This window comes from Thermobia domestica, chromosome 8 (assembly GCF_964235325.1).
Source record: "Thermobia domestica chromosome 8, izTheDome1.hap1.1, whole genome shotgun sequence".
Lineage (NCBI taxonomy): Eukaryota > Metazoa > Arthropoda > Insecta > Zygentoma > Lepismatidae > Thermobia > Thermobia domestica.
Genome location: NC_137461.1, coordinates 259,386,537 through 259,400,553, shown reverse-complemented (window position 1 = coordinate 259,400,553; position 14,017 = coordinate 259,386,537). Strand labels below are relative to the sequence as shown.

At 38.5% G+C, this 14,017-nt stretch overlaps 1 non-coding gene across 1 annotated transcript; it reads left to right on the top strand.

The window, feature by feature from the left end:
* The first annotated feature begins 2,144 nt into the window (after positions 1-2,144).
* Positions 2,145-2,216, top strand: TRNAC-GCA (transfer RNA cysteine (anticodon GCA)). Its single transcript has one exon. It is a non-coding gene; the product is annotated as a tRNA-Cys (tRNA).
* Positions 2,217-14,017: the final 11,801 nt, after the last annotated feature.

Genomic DNA, 14,017 nt, shown 5'->3' with positions numbered 1-14,017 from the left:
AAATGAAAAAATAAAACCGAGACGAAATAAACAAGCACAATGAAAAATTGAAACCAATAGATGTCTGTTACACAGAGGTTCAGAAGTGAGACGGAGAGAGAAAAAGGGAGAAAAGAAGAAAAGGAGAGGATAAAAATATGGAATATATATATTTCAGGGCTTTCGAATATATAGAGGATAATTGAAAAATTCAGTAAGTCACTTTCAAAATGAATGGCAAATTTGGTGGTCAAATTAAATACTCAATTTCCAGTAGAACTCTATTTCTCCGAGACACATCTAGGATAATGTCAGAAGTTTAACACACATGCTATGTTTCCACGTCGTTCGGTTGTAAATTCGGTAGTGTTCATTGAACATACTGCTTTGAAATAAATTCTAAATTCTAATACCTTCCATTCCAGACTACTAATCCAAACTGAACAAAGGAAAGAAAAAAGGAAGAAAGAAAAATTGAATGAGTGCTATTTTACTACAAACTTTCTATCAGAAACATCTTATATTAAAATCCAAACTATATCATAATGAAAAGTTACAAATGTTCAAAAGGAAAATTTGAAATTTCTTATAAGTGTTCTTATTTCGTATTAAGATCTTGCTTGTTTCGCATTCACAAATGTAAATAAAACATATTGAATTAAACAAATTTTGTGTCAAACTAATAGAAATAAAATGCTGTTTTCAAATAACCAAAAATGGAGCCATTTTCTAGTCATCTCCGAAGATTTATCTATTCCGAACACCAGTCTCGATTTCATTTATTGCGGATATAACGTTGTAATTCGCACAGACAGAATGAACACATTAGAGCTGAAACGGGTCATCGCATCAGTCGGGTGATGTGGGTTAACTTACGGGAGGATTCGAACCCGTAGTGACCAAGTGATTCGATTGAGGCTCCATATCCCGGAGGATGAAGAAGAGATTTTACTTAATTCCTTGCGTTTAAACAGTATTTCTTTCAGAGTTGAAAAGGACTAAAGGTGTTATCCCCAGAGCACGAGAAAACACGACACTGAAATTCCCTGTTAACTAGATTTTTTCCAGACGGAGTCGATCGCACTCTGGCTCGGTTTTAACTCTGGAATCGGATGGTTCAAGAGTTATTAAGTCACATCCTTGGTCACTTTAATTTTTATTTATATAGGTAGATAGATAGATAAAACACTGTTGCATATGAATTCAGAGCTTATGTTTTCCCCGTAAATTTTAAGTGTTTTCGGGCTTACATTTTATGTTATACGTTTCTATTTTCATTCCACGTTTGGAACCGACTTTATTTATTTATTTCGGAAAATTGATTTTGGTACCAAGTACGATACCGTTTTTGGCAGATTTTTTTTTCGGTTCTTCGGTGGAATCGTTTTTGCGTAAAATTCGGTTTAGTGTTCGAAATCCTTATTACAGAAAAATTGGTTTGCGCCCGGAATCGTTTTAAAGAGAAAATCGATTTCAATTTCTGATCCGGATCTGGAAACCTGTAGGACCTATTCATACTTACGGGTTCCGTTATCGTTAACCACTCCGGATTGGTGACACTAATTGATGCGAGCAAGTGATCATCAATATAATAATACCAAAATTGTTCACTTGTTTATGAGGTATTTCTAATTTAAATTATTAATTTTACTAATTTATCCCTTTCATGCCATATTTCTTATTTACTGTTTCGCAGCTCCTTTATGATAATGGACTAGATCTTGTGGACGTGGACTAAATGTTCAAACGAAACCATTAGCGTTTCTTTCCAGATATTGCTTCCATTAGGACAAGAGTCTCCAACTATGTAAGTAAAGTTTCACGTTTTCCGTTAGTATACTGCCATTCTATTGATCTAAAAATAAATATAGGCTCATATATCAAGCTGAGTGAAGTGAATTGCTCTCTGCCTCTCTAAATGACACCTGGAAAAAGTTCTACGTCAAGACGATTAGATTAGCTGACCGTACTGCATGGAGTTTCTCGATAACTTGCCACTGATTGCATAATAGTTACGATAACGAAACTTATGACATGATTATGGCACAAATAAATTCATTCTATACACATATAGGTTTTCATTACGTTTCCCACAAGTTATATTTATACCTTTACCACATTTATCATTATGAAATATTTTGTGATTGAATAGATAATAGGGAAGTGGGGGTATAGCTCAGTGGTAGAGCATTCGACTGCAGATCGAGAGGTCCCCGGTTCAAACCCGGGTGCCCCCTGTTAAGTTTCTACAAAACGTAAGTATGTAGCAGAAATTAGTCTTCTATAATTCTTTTTTTTTCAACCCTGTCAATATGATTTCGCTTGTCACTTCATTGTGCCTGTGTGTCGAAGAATACCATTTCACATATGCAATTAGGTGAGTGTATAGTGGAACCGCACATGTTGTTAATCATAGCATCCAGAACTTCGATTCTTATTCAAGCACTTCCTTCAATGTTTAGAAGAATGTGTTAGCTCGTAGATATTATTATGATTTTTTTAATGTATTTTGTAGATTTCGAAGAGTTTTTACTTAAGAACACTTTATGATGAGGAAACTATTGGAAAGTAAAAAATAATCACAGTGTCCCATGATATGTTCAATTAAGTTCCACTGAAAATTACTTCTGTCTAGCGTATCCTGAACTTAGGAAAGTTGAAGCTGAGTTAATTGAAGTTCCTCGTTGGCCGTAGGGATAGCGTACGCGCCTTTGCCGCGGGATGCCAAGGTTTGATTCCTGGCGGATGCACGTGTGGTTCGGATTTCATATTGAGCTGTAAGTTCACGTCTTATACAGCTTCGCAGCTGAAAGGGACGCTAAACTTAAAACTCAAATTCAAAACGAAGTTGGAACTGTGTTAAAATATGAAACTATTATTAGTCAAATATCCATGATTCGGATTAGAAAAAAATGAAATGAAATCTTTGAGTTTTACGTCCCACGTTTATGCCGGTTAGGCTAAAGGAGACGGTGATGATGAGTAATGAAGGAAATGGTGGAATGAAGAAAGTGGGAGGAAACGGGAGAACCCCGAGAAAACCCACGCACACGGTGTTTGTCCACCACAAAGTTCACTTGGCGGGGGCTGGGATCGAACCCGGGACCCCAAGTACCAGAGGTGAACGCTCTACCACTGAGGATTCGGATTAGAGTACCCAAAGAACTACCCTTGTATTTTGAATGTCTAAAATAACAGACAAATTCTGACCAAAGCATATATTAACTAATAAATAATAGCGTTACAGTTTCGGCAAATTAACTTTGCCTTCATCAGACACATTATGGAATACAATTTCTAAGATTACAGCTTATATACTTCTTAAAGTGAGAGGAGGTATTCCATGAACCAATCATATTCGTCCTTTCCTTTAGCAATTTTTAATTAATACAAATGCAACTTTTAATGATCAACTTTCACTAAGGGCTAAACTTTTAATTGGCACACCTGTGTATGAATAACTTTCACTTTTGAAAAACATAAACTTTTAATTGTCTATCCGTTGTTCAACACACCTGTTTTAACCTCTTCTTTCTTCTCTGTTTTATCCAATATCTTTCTCCATACATCATGTATATTTAGTCCGCTATTCCAATTCATAAGTTTCTCGCTTCCTTCCTTTCTTATCCATTCTGCCTCTTTCCATTTTCTTATAATGCTTCTTTTCTCCTTTTCCAGCCCCTCTACGCCTTCCCAGTCTATTTCATGTCCTGTCTCCCTTACATGTTTATATATAGCGTTACTATCTCTCTTCAATCGAACGTCGTCCTTGTGCTGTTTAATCCTTTCTTGTAACCTCTTTCCTGTTTCTCCTACATAACTCATATCACATTCTTTGCATTTAATTCTATATACAACCCCTTCATCACTTATTTGAATCTCTGTAACCTTCCTTTTCCTCGTTCGCATCGCATTTAACATTCTTCTGCTACCTTTTCTGTACGTTCTTACTCCTCCTTTTCTCAATAAGTTTTTTAAGACTTCCGTTTTTTCTCCTATGCTCTCTATCCCGAACCATTTTTTCTTTTCTTCTTCTCTATCTTCTCTCACTTCCTTCTGCCTGCTGCCTTCTTCTTTCTTGCTATTCTTCTTCAATATATCCTCACTATATCCATTCTGCATTAATAAAGTGTGAAATTGCTCTATGTCTTCTTTTCTCTTCTCGTTATCACTGTCTATCATTCTTATCCTTCTCTCCATGTTTCTAATAAAGTTCCTTTTAGTTCCTTCATCTACATCACTTCTTCTATGGCAATAAACACCTGCTGAACATTGTTTTCTATACCATGTTGTTTCAAATTTCCCTCCTACTTTCCTTATTGTCATATCTAAAAAGTTTATTTTCCCCTCTTCCTCTAATTCTACCTCCAGGCTTATTCCTTTTTCTTTATCTTCTATCCTTCTATGGTTCGGGATAGAGAGCATAGGAGAAAAAACGGAAGTCTTAAAAAACTTATTGAGAAAAGGAGGAGTAAGAACGTACAGAAAAGGTAGCAGAAGAATGTTAAATGCGATGCGAACGAGGAAAAGGAAGGTTACAGAGATTCAAATAAGTGATGAAGGGGTTGTATATAGAATTAAATGCAAAGAATGTGATATGAGTTATGTAGGAGAAACAGGAAAGAGGTTACAAGAAAGGATTAAACAGCACAAGGACGACGTTCGATTGAAGAGAGATAGTAACGCTATATATAAACATGTAAGGGAGACAGGACATGAAATAGACTGGGAAGGCGTAGAGGGGCTGGAAAAGGAGAAAAGAAGCATTATAAGAAAATGGAAAGAGGCAGAATGGATAAGAAAGGAAGGAAGCGAGAAACTTATGAATTGGAATAGCGGACTAAATATACATGATGTATGGAGAAAGATATTGGATAAAACAGAGAAGAAAGAAGAGGTTAAAACAGGTGTGTTGAACAACGGATAGACAATTAAAAGTTTATGTTTTTCAAAAGTGAAAGTTATTCATACACAGGTGTGCCAATTAAAAGTTTAGCTCTTAAGTGAAAGTTGATCATTAAAAGTTGCATTTGTATTAATTAAAAATTGCTAAAGGAAAGGACGAATATGATTGGTTCATGGAATACCTCCTCTCACTTTAAGAAGTATATAAGCTGTAATCTTAGAAATTGTATTCCATAATGTGTCTGATGAAGGCAAAGTTAATTTGCCGAAACTGTAACGCTATTATTTATTAGTTAATATATGCTTTGGTCAGAATTTGTCTGTTATTTTATACAAGAAGTTCCAAAGCTAGAATGAGTGGCATTTTGAATGTCTGATAAAACAATATGAAAGACTGAAATCAAGTTCGACTCAGGGAAAAAGCGAAATTTATACTGAAGTCTTGAATTGTTAAAATACATTTTCCACTGTAGATTTGAAGAGGTTAGTAATAAATATTTCAGACATTGACCTCTTTAACTATTTATTTGATTAACAATTGAATTTTAATTTAAAATATAACAACTTGTCAATGCGGCATTCGGCATAAACAAACAAGATTTAAACAAAATAAATCTTCTTTAAAAAAACGTAAATTATTCTCTTACATGTATGATGCAAACTACCAAATATACTAGTAATGCACTGATTCAAACAAAACGCAGAATTTTCCTATTTTAACATGTTTTATAACTATTTTTTTCTAGTAGAATGGGAATTTTGACAACAGTTGTAAAGTGGAAGGGCCGTAGCGTGAAAATTAAATTAATTATTATGCAAATTAAATCAAAATTTAAATAAATTTGAATATACTAATCTTGAAATGCTAATGTTCTGATGAATATGTAAATAACTAGCTAAGTAGGTAGAGCTTTTAAGTTTAAAATGTCGGTAGAGCAAAATCTATAATATGAAAAGATAAAGTAATTTAATGAACAAAATGTAATTTAGTATAGCATTTCAAATCCAAAAGAGAGACTCTAAATTACTGGTCTACGTGTTTCCCCAGGTGGTTAGAGACAATACTAATTCTCACTCCCACAACAACACTTGGTTGTTGGGAGACCGCATTTTACCGGACATTGACAACTCCAGGGCAGCTGAAAGGAAAGACACGATAATATCACACTGATCACATACCTTGTAAGACTTCCTGTGGAGAATGATGTGCACACGAAATTCATTGGATAAGCTTTTAATTAGGTGTAATAACACACGCATCAACACTATACACTGAGATAAAAGATAAAATAATAATAATAATAATAATAAAATTTTGAAATTTTCAAAATTGTTTCGCCGAAATGTTTGATTTTTAAACTAAGATCTTATTTTCTTGTATTAAATGTTCGTGCACGTTCTACCGCATCTTCAATGGTTCTCCTCTTCTCCTGGATGTCCTCCTGGTCATCTTCTTGCTGCTCCCGATGGCTCTGCTCTCTTCCGTATTTAGCAGAACGTAGGTCCCACGGAGGTCATGTTTCTCTTCCACATTAAAACATGACGATACTCTGCTTCCCTCCTGGTTCGCCTCCAGTCGAATATTCAGAGAACAATTAACAATCTCTGGATCTTGTGTCTGCAGTGGATCTTGGCACAGGTTGTTTCGCCTAACCTAACGCGATCCAGCCTGTTAGGTGGCTATTTCTCGACTAGCTAACTTCATCACCCTTATAGAAAAAGGGAAGATGACATTATCGGGTTCGCTTAGCAGATTATAATATCCTGCTCATAAAAAAAATGTTCGTACACCACTGTACTGTACTAAAAGTACACAGTTGCGAAGTTCGTCACGCAGGATTATGAACAAGAAATACTATATATACACATTTGACGATGAATATCTGAACTAAGATAAATATTGACTATATGTATGATTAATAGTATAAGTATTTACAAAATGTTTGAGTACATAGCTCATATCATGAGCTATAATGTTTGTAGCTAACACTGTCTCTTAGTATAACAGAGACACCAATTTCTCTGTCCGTCAAAAACCGAGTTTTTCTATGCGACCACACGAAGAGTGTACCTCTCTTCCGATATCCAGACACGAATTGCCTTTTCTTCCCCCTGCCTCCTTGGTTTTGTCAAAACCACCTTCCACACAAAAAACTGGGCTCGCCTCATAGCTTTTGCGAGTCTTATGACGGGGTGAAGTGGGGAAGAAAAGGGGTTGCCTACAGAGGTCATTGTCCCCTCTGACCTGAATTTACACTTTCACTGTTTCTAATGTACATCATTTAAAATTGTTAATATATACTCGCAAACTGATGTATCCACAGTATAGCTGAAATGTCTAGCTTTAAAATGATGTATAGCACTTCACTAATCATGTTCTTATTAACCATGTATTTTATGTTTTTCTCACAAAAATTGCTTAATTTTCGGCTGAGAGGACACGCTGCTGTCATGCAGACCTGACGGTCCTGACACCTAGCGGGATTTCTCCGCGACCACTCACCTCTGTGAGGGGTTGCTATGTGAAGTTGTCATATTTTCATTGTTTTTGTTAAGTTAAAATGTTTGTCAACATACCACACACGAGAATTAACACCTATATACAATAAGACAGCTTATTTGTAAGTGTGACATGCTGTCATATCTTATAAACATAGAAATTTTACATTTTCTCCCATGTTGGTGCAGTTTTTCCCCTCAGGACGTCGCCTGCTAAGATACCGGATGTTTATGCTCTTACATCTATCATGCATTCCTTCCATGAAGTACTGCCGGACTTGCCGTCCTGTACTGAAATAAGCCTTTTTTGATACGACACAAAAATAACACAATACAGCGACTAACCTAAGCTATATTCTACACTAACGAAATACCAAGAAAATCTTTACAATATTGAAAGAATTACTTGTGGAAGTAAAATTATCTACAGGGGTGAAGGATTCTACATGGAATGCTCCGTTCCTCGGTTTTTCTCTGGTGAGGTGAGGGGAGCTGCGAAATTCGAGGTTGGATTCTAGCTGGCCGAATTTCCGTTGGAAGTGATGCTCGCTGCTCAAAAGGTGTTACTTCTGGCCAACTTCTAAAATCACACCTCTTTGTAATCGAAGTTTCGCATGTACTTACGAACTCCAGCAAGCAAACTTAAACAATGGCTGCTTGCGACTTGGAGTCTACATGTACACATCGTCTCTGACCATAGTAATTTTCCCATATGTATCTATCGCAGGTTTATGCTCACTGAAGATTCATACATATTCTCTTCTTTCTGAAATTTATAGATAGCAACCCTGGACCAGCTGCACTTAAGTCTTGGGTGTTCTTTTCCTCGAGACAAAGAATCTCCCAACTTTGTTTTTTTTTCTTGTGTGCTGGGTTCATGCGATGTACTTCCTAAGATTTCCAAAGCATTGCTTTCTGCACATATTATTCTCAATCGAGGTGTTTAATTCAACTTCTATCTTGATTTTAATCCTTACCCTTACATTTATATAACACACATAATAATAATAATAATAATAATAATAATAATAATAATAATAATAATAATAATAATAATAATAAACACAAAAATGAAATAAACTATACACAATTACTTCCACAACTAATCCTTTACTTATTCTATCTTAAATGCAAATTAATATACGGAAAGTGTATGTGAATATGTAAATTTTAGGAAAAATTAATTATATGCATATCACGATTTTAATACATTTACATAAGCTAATGTATGTACGTTACATTTATCCCCCTCTGAAGGGATATACAAGGTTATTCCGACAATCCTTGTATATTCCTACATTTTTGTTGGAAATAGTTACATCATAATCAAAATATATTAATATCAAAACAAATAAACAAACACTAACATGATACGCAAAACTAATTGACAATAAGAATAAATATTCAAAGCTAATGAGAATCCAGAAATGAAAACATGTATGCATAAATGAAAACAAAAACATTACACTCCTAACCTAGAAACTAACTATACTATTTAACTGTCCAAAAAAAAATCAGGTATGTATTGTTACCTCCGGTGCTTGCAGTGAGGTACAGCGACGAAAACAGGTTTTCTACCGCAACGCTGTTTTCTTCTTTTTCTCTTCTCTTCTTCAAACAGGAAGGTTAGTACCCTGCTGGGGGTTGTTTTCGCGTTCAATGAACCGCTTGAGATGGAAGCCGTTACGCTTCATTATGTGTTCCTTGGTGTCAGGTCACCCAAGTTATACACATTTTTCTCTGTTTTAGACAGGATACGATAGGGCCCAGAATATAACAGTAATATCTTATTAGTAATTCCCTTAAATGCGTCAGATTTTGGAAAGTTTCTGACCAGTACTAATTCTCCAACTTCGAATTGCACAGTGTGGTGTCGTTTATCGAAGCTTTTCTTCCTCTCTTGTGCATTCTTGTTCAAGTTCTTGGCCGCTATCTCCGAGTAATATTGTATGCTCTTGTGCTTTTCCACTTCCGGGATTTCAAAGAGTCTAGCCACTTCTTTTGACATAGACTGTCCAAAGTGCACCTCATACGGGCTTAGGTTTGTCGACAGATGTACCACCGAATTCAGACACTTTTCAATTTTTTCTATGTTTTGGCCATTCTCTCTGCTTGTCATGGCACAATTTTCTCAACATTCTCACTGTCGAACGTACCCCTACTTCCGCCATATTTCCTTGCAGATAATACGGTGTACTGTAGATGGGTTTTATTCCTAGCTCGTTTAGTTCTTTCCTCCATTTGGCACTGGAGAACTGTGACCCATTGTCTGTCAGAACAACCTCTACTGACGGGCACAGTTTGAGAAATTCCTTCAACTTTTTGAGAGCGGTACTCGTCGTCGCTCTTCTACATGGAAACAAACCTATCAATTTAGAGAATGCATCAACACACACCAAAATGTAGCTTACATTGCCTATCCCTACAGGCAGTTGCCCTAGCCAATCGACACAAACCATGTAGCTATGTCTGTTTACTACCACGGGGTTCAGTGGTCCCGGTTGGTATATGTGTGTGGGGTTTGCTTTCTGACACAGTCCGCAAGACGCAGTGAATTTCCTGATAACATTTCTCATTCTAGGCCAAACGAAGTACTCGGATAGCATTGGCACTAATTTGCTAGCAGAGACGTGTCCACGCTCGTCATGATAATACTGGAGCAGTGGTTGCACAAGTACTTCCGGTATGCAAATGCGCAAACCATCACGGTCACGCTTGCATAACCGTCCATTTGAAAGAAGGTACTGGTGATTACTGCTTGCTACCTTTCCTGTATGGTCGTCATTCATAATTTTCTTCTTTATTTCCCCATACACTGGATCCGACGATTGCATCTCGGGTAATATTGCTACCAGTTCCCTGAGTTTCCCTGGTAACGCTGTTAGTATGGTCATTAGGGACTCGTTTAATACTAACTTCTTGTTCTCGTCGAATTTCTTTCCGGTGTTGGGCGGATATCTCGACATATAGTCACTTAAGTTTTCTTTCGACGGGACATATTCGAACTCGAAAGAAAGTACGCTGAGTGCGAGTACCCATCTCACTAGCCTCTGCGACGTCAGTCTACACAGTAACAAGAAGCGAAGTGATTGGTGATCTGAGCGAATTTTGAACCGGTTGCCTACCAAATAATGCTTGAATTTATTGACGCCATCTATCACCGCTGCACATTCCTTCTCTGTGATCGAGTAATGACGTTCCGCAGAATTGAATATCCGTGACGTCATTCCAATAATACGGATGTTTCCATCATCGTCTACTTGATAGAGATGCGATGAACAACTGACATCGGATGCATCGCATTCCAAGATCAGTTGCTTGTCAGGGAGAGGCTTTTTCAGTACAACTTTCTCCTGAAATACTTCCCGGATCCGGTTGAAAGCATCTTCATGACAAGGAAGCCACTGAAACTTTGCTCCCTTTTTCAGTAGCTGGAATAACGGGAAAAGTATTTCTGAAAACTGCGTACTGAATATTCTGTAAAATTGACAGTACCCTATAAAGCTTCTCAACTCTCGCACATTTCTGGGTCTTCTGAAAGTCAACACTTTCTCTACTTTCTCTTGACACTTCCCTATGCCCTCAGGCGAAAGTTCATAGCCCAGAATGTTAATGCGCTGTCTCGCAAACTGACATTTCTTTAATCTAAGTGTCAGACCACCTGCGTGTAATTTCCCAAGTACTACATCAAGATGGCGCATGTGCTCATCAAAAGAAAAACTGGCAATCGCGACGTCATCAACATAGTGGCCGCTGAAGCTCCTGCATTCATCTCCTAAAATTGAGTCAATTGCTCTTACACAAGACGCTAGACTTTGCTTTGTACCAAAAGGAAGTTTTACAAAAACATATGTTATGCCCTCATGTATGAAACCTAAATATTTTTGACTTTCTTTTTCCACTTGAATTTGGAGAAAACTTTCCACTGAATCTATTACTGAGAAGAAGCGTCTATCACACAGGTCCTGAAGTGTACTTAACGCTGGAATGGGCTGGTCGAATTCGCTTCTAGTGATCTCAGACAATTTACGTGCATCCAAACATACGCGTGCGCGTCCATCTTTCTTTGGAACAACCACTAGTGGGCTCGTGTACGATGTGGGAAACTTCTTTACAATTCCCCACGCTAACCATCGATTTATGGTATTGGTTACCTGATTCTTAAATCTTAGCGCATAGGGATACATTCTTGCTTTTAGAGGTCGGTCGTCTGTGACCTCGATAGTGTGTTGGTAATTCTTTATACACCCGGGCTTCTCGTCAAAAATCTCACGGTGTTTATAGAGAACGTTATACAATTGTTGTTTCTCATCCCTACTTAAATCGGTGTACTTTTCGACATGTTCCTTGATCTCTGCTGGTGTAGCCTGGGTTCGAACTTTAGTCCAATCATGTGGCGAGTACACGACATTCGCCAGTTCAGCGGTGGTTGGGAATTTATCATCATCCAACCGTGTACGCAGTGTTGCCAATTCCTTACCACGGCATCCTCCTGCATCTAACAACTGAGGCTGAACATTCGTATGGGGTCCTCTATTTGACACGCACATACTACTACCATTGGGTCTGTCACCAATCAACTCTCTAACATCGTCGTCGAACTCCCAGGATAATTTTCTTATGATCAGATCGTCTTCCTCGATCTCTATGTTGCGAAAAGAAACCTTTATTGAATAGGGATGGTTAAGCTGCAACACGCCCTGATCATAATTCAGGACGGCTCTACTCTCTACGAAAAACTGAGATCCAAAAATCAGTTCTCTATTAAGCCCTTTAACAATGATTCCTACGGTGTAATACATTTTCCCTTCTACTTCAATTTCCAACATGGCTTGTCCAATGAGTGACGCAATTGACCTACCAAAAGCAGAAGTGACCCTAATGTTAGTGGATTTTATAAATGCTGGAGAAGGTTCTCGCTTACTAACGCGTTCCCACAGCTGTTCTGACAATGCACTCACTGTAGCCCCGGTATCAAGAAGTGCTAAAATTTTCTCTCCAAAAAGAACTACCTCCACTTCCGGTAGTGTAATAACATTATTGGTCGGGAGTTTTCCTGCACTAGAATCTAATAAGTTACGAAAAATCGCATTCGTCTCATCGAAATTTTCCTTATCTAATTTAATTTCCTTCCCATTTCTCAAAATCAAACAGATTTCTTGACGAACAACTTTCGCAGCACTGGAAAAGTGTTGCTTCTCAATGATTTCCACACATTGACTACATTTACTTTCTATATTTTCAATTTCTTTAACTAGCGTCTCGCAGTCTACTTCATGAGATGAGCATTTCTCGTTTTCATTATTACGTACGTGTCCAGGTGTAATAATCGCAGGCGTTTCCAGAATATTCAGTATGCATCTTGCATCTCCGCCTCCCTGTTCACGCACGAGATGTCCTCAGTTTCGCACGCTGGTAGGGCTATTCGGACGTGAGCGATTTCGAGACAGGCTGTCTCGATGGTCCTGCCCTCTGCTCTTGCACACTGACTTCATTAATCTCCTGAGTGTACTCGTTTCCACTCTCGTGTCCAGAGTTCCTACCTCTGCCACGACCACGCCTATTTCTATTCATGCCTCGTGGTGCCGCGCTGTCTCTAACTCTCCAGCCACGATCGCCCTGTTGCCAATTCTCATCATTATTGTGGCTCCTATTCTGGTGGTTCTGATTGACTCTCCTACCCCTCTGCTCATAAGGGCCCCTATTTTGGTGCGTCCTGCGTATCCTGGAGGGGTTACTCGGCCTATTGTTCCTTTGTGAGAGGGGTGACTTTTCACTAGCTACTTCCTGAACATCTAACATGTTTATCCCCCTCCTACCACCATTGTTGCTACTCTGGGGTTGGTACGTGCTTTGCAGCTCTCCAACAATTCCCAGTAGCTCTTCGATGGTGCGTGGCTTCGACGAGACGATACATCGATAAATCGAGAACGGTAGTTGTCTCGGAAGCACACGCAATAAGACTGATTGGGGCAGTGGTGGGTCGAGAATACTATTATTGTGTAACAGTTCTAGTAAGTATTCCGTCGGTTTCTTGTTGCCCCTCGGCTCGAATCTCGACGTTAAAATCGATGCTCGTAGGTTCGCCAGTTTTTCTTCATTTAGATAAGTAGCCCGGAAGTGACTCAGTAATTCTGCATAACTCTGGCACTTAATTGAGGTTACTTGGAACCAACGCCTGGATATTCCCTTGAATGCTCGTCCACAGAAGGCCAACCTTCTGTCTTCAGGCACACCAGTAAGCTCGAAGTAGCTCTCCAACTCCTGAAGGAAGTTGTGAGCCTGTATTTCACTTTCACCACCAGAAAAAATGGGCAGTGTAAGGTCGCGATGTAAGAAACCTAGTGCGGACGCCAATTGACACGTTTGAGGTCCATTTTGCAGTTGGAGAGACGACTGCTCTGCATTATTGTCTCGTCTCGAATGCTCAGGGGTCTGTCTCGACGGGCCTGGAACCGGAGATTCCGCTCTGTTATTCGAGACGGATGCAGACGTGTTCACCTCGCTTGTCCGGTCTCGAACAGTTTCTCTCAGCGATTCGAGCTCTCGTTCCAGCTTGGAACATACGTGACTCACATTTTCTTGAATTTCCTGAATGCCATCCCGACATTCACTTCGAACTTCTTCGAGCTGC